Source organism: Triticum aestivum, chromosome 7A, assembly GCF_018294505.1.
Source record: "Triticum aestivum cultivar Chinese Spring chromosome 7A, IWGSC CS RefSeq v2.1, whole genome shotgun sequence".
NCBI classification, from domain to species: Eukaryota; Viridiplantae; Streptophyta; class Magnoliopsida; order Poales; family Poaceae; genus Triticum; species Triticum aestivum.
The window spans coordinates 574,791,671-574,800,846 of record NC_057812.1 but is presented as its reverse complement, the minus strand read 5'-3'; positions in this window follow the sequence as shown (position 1 = coordinate 574,800,846).

The window sequence follows — 9,176 nt, the reverse complement described above, 5'->3', positions numbered from 1 at the left end:
GGAAATGTCAAAAAAATAAAAGAAAATAAGTTTCTCATGTGATATGTGGTCTAGTTGTTGAGAAAATTTGCAAATGTGAATTTTGACTTTATTTGCAAAATCTCTCTGAAATTTGTAAAAATGGGCATAACTTTTGCATACTAACTCGGATGAAAAAGTTTTTTATATGAAAAATCATCTACTCGAAAAGTTACATCCGAATTTAAAGAAAAGTTGTTCAGTGTCACAGTTGCTGGCTGCTGGTTCAAGTTGGGGCGAGGAAACTGAGCTATCACTCCTTCCATGAACTGGCGTTTCAGCTCAAACTGTTGGATCATACCAGTCATGTATTCAGGCAGTGGTGGGGCGTTGCCACCACGACCACGACCAGCGGGTCTAACTATCCTGCTAACATGTAACATGGGTAGTTGGGCATGAAGAAATTTGCAAAGATAATGATCCATTCATGACGAAACATGCAAACTGAAAGAAGTTCGGTAGATACTACATAGTAGCCAAACACGACATACTGATCCATACAAAAGTTCGGTTACAAGCCATAAGTAGTAGTTCAGAAATGAAAGGTAGTCTAGACCAACTAGGTGGTGCACCAGCACACGATGGACGGATACAACAACGCGACATAGCGTTATGCTACATCAACGTCGGAGAAAACCTCTGAAGTCAGGCAGCTGTCGGTGAAGAAAAGCCTGGCGGTGCTCAAGGGAAGGAGGCTGCATGCCGTGGCGGCTCTCGTGTACCAGCTGATCTCCAAGCGGAAGAAGAGGTCCATGTGCAGGAGTATCACCGCCAACCTCAGGCCACACAAGACCTGGTGGCATCTCCGTCCTGCGCGGGTAAGGAATGAACGAAGGAAGAACCGCCGGGGTACCCAGTGGATGCATCCGCTCCAGAGTGTCGTAGTGGCGGGCACGCGTGGCGGACAACTCAACAGTCAGAGTTTGAACAGTGCGATCCAGAACCTCAATGTATCAAACCATATACTAAGGGTCGTACCGAGGACTCACGTAGGGGGTACACACAGCAGCGTACCACCTAGTATCATCCCCAGCTGGTGGGTACGGGAAGTATCTGAACCCAGTCTCCTGCAAGCGTGGATGCTCTCTACGGAGGCTGGTGATAGCAACATAGGCAACCTCCTATACTGCCATCTCGACAGTCACTCCAATACCCTCAAAGGTATGCAACTCGTGGGTGGAGTTGTCCTACCGATCATAGATATCAACCTTAGCATGATACATCTCCTGGTTGAACTTGCGGTAAAGCTCGTACATAGTGTACTAAGGATACTAGCGATATCCCAGCAGGGTCAAGAGGTTGACCAGAATGGCCGGGAACCCAGGCGTACCGATCGCCATGGTCTGGCGAATGATCTGCGTTGCGGGACGCATCTAAAACAAGGAAGTTCAAGGATGTCAAATGATGATGCAAGTATTATTACAAATACAATTCAAAGAAATAGTTGTAGATAATCTAGCTCTCCGGGTGAATGTGATTACGAGATCCTAATGTTGGAGTTAGTAAAATCAATTAACCCGAGTAGAAGAGAGATCAGAGTCCCGGAGTATAGACAAGGAGTAAAAGATCCTAATAACACCCAATGGCGACGTGGGCCGATAAGCCACACAGCCATGTTAGTAAATCAGTTTTTCCAAAGACTAGACTCAACTTCGGCCAAGGAGTTGGAAAGGGGGATCCTACAGGCAGTCGGCTCTGATACCAACTTGTGACGCCCCCGATTCAATCGTACACTAATCATACATGCAAACGTGTATGATCAAGATCAGGGACTCACGGGAAGATATCACAACACAACTCTAAACACAAGAGAAAGACATACAAGCTTCATATTACAAGCCAGGGGCCTCAAAGGCTCGAATACAAAAGCTCGATACACAAGCGAGTCAGCGGTAGCAACAATATCTGAGTACAGATATAAGTTAAACAAGTTTTTGCCTTAAGAAGGCTAGCACAAACATCAACGATCGAAGAGGCAAGGCCTCCTACCTGGGACCTCCTAAATACTCCTGGTCGTCGGCGGGCTCCACATAGTAGAAGGCACCCTCTAGGTAGTAGTAGTAGTCGGCAGGGGTGGCATCTATCTCCATGGATCCACCATCTGGTTGCATCAACCGGAAAGAAGAAAGAAGGGGAAAAAGGGGGTAGCAAAGAAACCGTGAGTACTCATCCAAAGTACTCGCAAGCATCAGATCTATACTAAGTATGCACTGGTATCAAATGGAAGGTTTGTATCTTTGGACTGAACTGCAGAATGCCAGAATAGAGGGGAAGGCCTAGCCTGTCGAAGACTAGCATCTTCAAGCAGCTCCAAGCATCTTGCAGCATGTAGAAGAGTAAAGAATAGCAGTTTATAATTAACAAACATGTTGTAACATTAATGCCCAGAGATCCTTCCTCGACTCCCTACGAGAAAGCAATCCCGGAGCCACATATTCAAGTATCCATTCATAGTTGTATAAGATCACGATATAAGTCTGAACGTCCGTTACCGTGGACACGGCTATTAATAGATAATCTTTCCTGCAGGGGTGCACCATGTTTTCCAACACGCTCGATCACTCTGGCCGGACACACTTTCCTAGGTCATGCCCAGCCTCGGAAGATCAACACGTCGCAACCCTACCTAGGCTCAGCAGAGAGGTCCCCGCCGGTCTACTTCCTAAGCACTCTGGGGTCTGGGCCCATCGCCCGTTGCACTCCGGGTCGTTGCGTGCAGGGCGGGTCCAGGCTCCACCACTACAGGATGGTGCCGGCCCAGCCGTGCCGCACTTCTGAACTGGACGTCTGACAAAGCTTCGGCTGATACCACGACGTCGAGGCCCATAACTATTCTCGTGTGGTGGTTGGTGCATAAAGGCCAGAGGCCAACTCAGAACAAATACCCAAACCTGTTAGTGCATTATTAAAAGGCACGAACCGGCACTAAAGGGGTGGTGGCAGGCTGGCGTCAGGCCGGGGCCCCATGATCACCTTTAGTACCGGTTTGTGGCACGAACCGGTACTAAAGGTCTAACCTTTAGTACCGGTTCGTGCCACGAACCAGTACTAAAGGGGTCTAACCTATAGTGCCGGTTCGTTCCACGAACCGGTACTAAAGGTCCCATTTTCAAACTCTACCCCCCCCCCCCCCCCGTGGATCACCTTTTCAGTTTAAAAAAAATAAAAGAAGCTAATGGAAATGTCAAAAAAATAAAAGAAAATAAGTTTCTCATGTGATATGTGGTCTAGTTGTTGGGAAAATTTGCAAATGTGAATTTTGACTTTATTTGCAAAATCTCTCTGAAATTTGTAAAAATGGGCATAACTTTTGCATACTAACTTGGATGAAAAAGTTTTTTATATGAAAAATCATCTACTCGAAAAGTTACATCCGAATTTAAAGAAAAGTCGTTAAGTGTCACAGTTGCTGGCTGCTGGTTCAAGTTGGGGCGAGGAAACTGAGCTATCACTCCTTCCATGAACTGGCGTTTCAGCTCAAACTGTTGGATCATACCAGCCATGTATTCAGGCGGTGGTGGGTCGTTGCCACCACGACCACGACCAGCGGGTCTAACCATCCTGCTAACATGTAACATGGGTAGTTGAGCATGAAGAAATTTGCAAAGATAATGATCCATTCATGATGAAACATGCAAACTGAAAGAAGTTCGATAGATACTACATAGTAGCCAAACACGACATACTGATCCATACATAAGTTCAGTTACAAGCCATAAGTAGTAGTTAAGAAATGAAAGGTAGTCTAGACCAACTAGGTGGCGCACCGGCACACAGTGGAGGGATACAACAACGCGACATAGTGATATGCTACATCAACGTCGGAGAAAACCTCTGAAGTCAGGCAGCTGTCGGTGAAGAAAAGCCTGGCGGTGCTCAAGGGAAGGAGGCTGCATGCCGTGGCGGCTCTCGTGTACCAGCTAATCTCCAAGCGGAAGAAGAGGTCCACATGCAGGAGTATCACCCCCAACCTCAGGCCACACAAGACCTGGTGGCATCTCCGTCCTGCGCGGGTAAGGAATGAACGAAGGAAGAACCGCCGCGGTACCCAGTGGACGCATCCGCTCCAGAGTGTCGTAGTGGCGGGCACGCGTGGCGGACAACTCAACAGTCAGAGCTCGAACAGTGCGATCCAGAACCTCAACGTATCAAACCATATACTGAGGGTCGTACCGAGGACACACGTAGAGGGGTACACACAGCAGCGTACCACCTAGTATCATCCCCAGCTAGTGGGTACGGGAAGTATCTGAACCCAGTCTCCTGCAAGCGTGGATGCTCTCTACGGAGGCTGGTGATAGCAACATAGGCAACCTCCTGTACTGCCATCTCGACAGTCACTCCAATACCCTCAAAGGTACGCAACTCGTGGGTGGAGTTGTTCTGCCGATCATAGATATCAACCTTAGCATGATACATCTCTTGGTTGAACTTGCGGTAGAGCTCATACACAGTGTACGAAGGATACTAGCGATATCCCAGCAGGGTCAAGAGGTTGACCAGAATGGCCGGGAACCCAGGCGTACCGATCGCCATGGTTTGGCGAACGATATGCATTGCGGGACGCATCTAAAACAAGGAAGTTCGAGGATGTCAAATGATGATGCAAGTATTATTCCAAATACAATTCAAAGAAATAGTTGTAGATAATCTAGCTCTCCGGGTGAATGTGATTACGAGATCCTAATGTTGGAGTTAGTAAAATCATTTAACCCGAGTAGAACAGAGATCAGAGTCCCGTAGTATAGACGAGGAGTAGAAGATCCTAATACCACCCAATGGCGACGTGGGCCGATAAGCCACACAGCCATGTTAGTAAATCAGTTTTTCCAAAGACTAGACTCAACTTCGGCCAAGGAGTTGGAAAGGGGGATCCTACAGCCAGTCAGCTCTGATACCAACTTGTGACGCCCCCGATTCAATCGTACACTAATCATACACGCAAACGTGTACGATCAAGATCAGGGACTCACGGGAAGATATCACAACACAACTCTAAACACAAAAGAAAGACATACAAGCTTCATATTACAAGCCAGGGGCCTCAAAGGCTTGAATACAAAAGCTCGATACACAAGCGAGTTAGTGGTAGCAACAATATCTGAGTACAGACATAAGTTAAACAAGTTTTTGCCTTAAGAAGGCTAACACAAACATCAACGATCGAAGAGGCAAGGCCTCCTGCCTGGGACCTCCTAAATACTCCTGGTCGTCGGCGGGCTCCACGTAGTAGAAGGCACCCTCTAGGTAGTAGTAGTAGTCGGCAGGGGTGGCATCTGGATCCATGGATCCACCATCTGGTTGCATCAACCGGAAAGAAGAAAGAAGGGGGAAAAGGGGGTAGCAAAGAAACCGTGAGTACTCATCCAAAGTACTCTCAAGCATCAGATCTATACTAAGTATGCACTGGTATCAAATGGAAGGTTTGTATCTGTGGACTGAACTGCAGAATGCCAGAATAGATGGGAAGGCCTAGCCTGTCGAAGACTAGCATATTCAAGCAGCTCCAAGCATCTTGCAGCATGTAGAAGAGTAAAGAATAGAAGTTTATAATTAACAAACATGTTGTAACATTAATGCCCAGAGATCCTTCCTCGACTCCCTACGAGAAAGCAATCCCGGAGCCACATATTCAAGTATCCATTCATAGTTGTATAAGATCACGATATAAGTCTGAACGTCCGTTACCGTGGACACGGCTATTAATAGATAATCTTCCCTGCAGGGGTGCACCATGTTTTCCAACACGCTCGATCACTCTGGCCGGACACACTTTCCTGGGTCATGCCCAGCCTCGGAAGATCAACACGTCAAAGCCCTACCTAGGCTCAGCAGAGAGGTCCCCGCCGGTCTACTTCCTAAGCACTCTGGGGTCTGGGCCCATCGCCCGTTGCACTCCGGGTCGTTGCGCGCAGGGCGGGTCCAGGCTCCACCACTACAGGATGGTGCCGGCCCAGCCGTGCCGCACTTCTGAACTGGATGTCTGACAAAGCTTCGGCTGATACCACGACGTCGAGGCCCATAACTATTCTCGTGTGGTGGTTGGTGCATAAAGGCCAAAGGCCAACTCAGAACAAATACCCAAACCTGTTAGTGCATTATAAAAGGCACGAACCGACACTAAAGGGGTGGTGGCAGGCTGGCGTCAGGCCGGGGCCCCACGATCACCTTTAGTACCAGTTCGTGGCACGAACCAGTACTAAAGGTCTAACCTTTAGTACCGGTTCGTGCCACGAACCGGTACTAAAGGGGTCTAACCTATAGTACCGGTTCGTTCCATGAACCGGTACTAAAGGTCCCATTTTCAAACTCTACACCCCCCCCGTGGATCGCCTTTTCAGTTTTAAAAAAAAAGAAAATAATGGAAATGTCAAAAAAATAAAAGAAAATAAGTTTCTCATGTGATATGTGGTCTAGTTGTTGGGAAAATTTGCAAATGTGAATTTTGACTTTATTTGCAAAACCTCTCTGAAATTTGTAAAAATGGGCATAACTTTCGCATACTAACTCGGATGAAAAAGTTTTTTATATGAAAAATCATCTACTCGAAAAGTTACATCCAAATTTAAAGAAAAGTTGTTCAGTGTTACAGTTGCTGGCTGCTGGTTCAAGTTGGGGCAAGGAAACTGAGCTATCACTCCTTCCATGAACTGGCGTTTCAGCTCAAACTGTTGGATCATACCAGCCATGTATTCAGGAGGTGGTGGGGCGTTGCCACCACGACCACGACCAGCGGGTCTAACCATCCTGCTAACATGTAACATGGGTAGTTGAGCATGAAGAAATTTTCAAAGATAATGATCCATTCATGAAGAAACATGCAAACTGAAAGAAGTTCGATAGATACTACATAGTAGCCAAACACGACATACTGATCCATACATAAGTCCGGTTACAAGCCATAAGTAGTAGTTCAGAAATGAAAGGTAGTCTAGAGCAACTAGGTGGCGCACCGGCACACGGTGGAGGGATACAACAAATTTTTTTTCCAAAATTTTCAAAATAAAATTTCAAAAAAAAAAACCTTTAGTACCGGTTGGTAACACCAACCGGTACTAAAGGTCCCCCGTACCAGGGCGCGAGCTCACGCCACGTGGTGGCACTTTAGCGCCAGTTCGTGCCGAACCGGTACTAAAGGGGGGGCCTTTAGTGCTGAAACGTTAGTGCCGGTTCCATAACCGGCACTAAAGGCCCTTACAAACCGGTACTAATGGTCCGTTTTCTACTAGTGGTCTTTTCTTTTTTGTATTCATCAACACTGCGTCAGAGTCTGAAATACCCATGCATAAAAAAACAATAGTGTGAGTATGGGTGAAGTGTGTGCACAAGTAGTATAGTGTAAAGGTAGCAGATAGCAGGTCGGTGAGAAGTAAATGACGAGAGACATAAGATAGCTCTACAACATGCATGGCACACGAAATTACTAGATTCTAGGATTTTGAAATATGAGCACAGGGATGGCTGGGAAATGCAGATGGTCCTCTAGCACACCACAAGATGTGGTCCTATGAAAATAACAGTCGACTGAAAACAAAAAGGTCAGTCCATCTTTTCTGCACCATCCGGTGTACAAAGAACGGGCAGGTCGCCTTCATCTACCTCCAGCCAGTCAGTGTTACGATCTTCCTCGAAACGCCAGCGACCACCGGCCCAGTCTCCTGCCTCCGCCCTCCCCTCGACCTCACCGCACCACCGTGCTTGGCACCGCCCCGGCCATCCCTTCAAGCCCCGCCGACCTCCATATCGGGCGCAAGCAGCTCCTGCCCCCCACACCCCTATGATAGACACTGATGCACCGCTTCCCCGGCGAACAGGCAGACTAGGTGCTCCGCATGCCTAAGCGGGTGCTGCTTCCTTTAATTGCGATTCGACTGACCCTGAATTGAAATCTAGGCAGGCTACTGACCTCTAGCAAAGGTGAAATAGTAAATGGGAGGAAACCTTGTGCATTTAGTATCACAAAGAAGATGCAATACGAAGCGCTCAACTAGTTTCTTTCATGGGATGAATACACTGTGAGCAGAGATGTAAGATTTGCACAAATAAGCTTAGAGGAGTACCTCTTTCTGCTGGCAGTGATGTGTCCTCCTTCTGTTTTTTCAACGATCTTGTTGTGGTACGCTGGAAACGAGAAGTTGTGGAGGATGGTGGAGCCTTGGACGAACCCATGGCCAAGTTGTTGAGTGTGGTGCGGTGGCCGTCTATCGGTGGCGGGCAACCAGATCCGAGGCGGCGAACGATGGCGTAGCGGGAACAGCTCCGGTGCGGTGGACGGTTGCGACAGTGGAGCGGCAGCGGTGAGGCGCAGGATGGTGTGGTCGAAGTGGTTCTGGTACGAGGCACGTCAGCGTGGGCATCGTGGAGGCAGCTCTGCCTCGACTTCAGCTGCTAAGTCCTTGAGGGCGTTGCGGTTGCGTTGGATGAAGACGTCGGTGTACCGGCTCCGGCGTGATGGAGGAGGGCGGCAGTGGATTGGGCATGATGGGGTGGAGGACGGAGGAGGCTGGGGTTTCGCGGCTGGTGGAGAGGGACTTTTGGCGCCCACGAAGTATGAATGGGGAAACACAGGGAGGGGGGGGGACCAAGAGTGAACAATGTTTTGGTTTGGGACGCGGTTGTTTGAAATTTGGGGAAAGTCACAAACTTTGCCCCCATCTAAAATTTTGGACATATTGCGGGTTGGGAGTAGGACAGTAATCTCAGGTGTCCCAAATGGTGGGCGGGATAGATTTTGGCCGAGCGCATGGTGTTTAGGCGCCCATGGCGTATGAATGCTTCTCAGAGGTGGTTGAGACTGGCGTCTTGGTGAAGTTACAAACCTACCCCGGTTTAGACCTTTGGACATCGGGCCGATTGGCTACACGTGCTAGAGTCAGGACAGTAATTTCCTACCACCAAACATTAGTCTTGCGCGGTTTCGGGTGACCAGAGGCTTATTTGGCGCTTCGTTCAATATTTGGGAGTAGAAACATTAACGTTTTCGGTTCTCTTGAACTGAACTTTCAGGATTTGTCAAACTTCACAAATTTTTACACTTGAAAATCCTAAAACTACGATTATTTTCGAATGGATGGGGTACATTTGAATACACATTGTACATGAGTATATATTAAAAAAATATGCAACTTACCTTAGTTCATGCATGGTTCCAGATATAA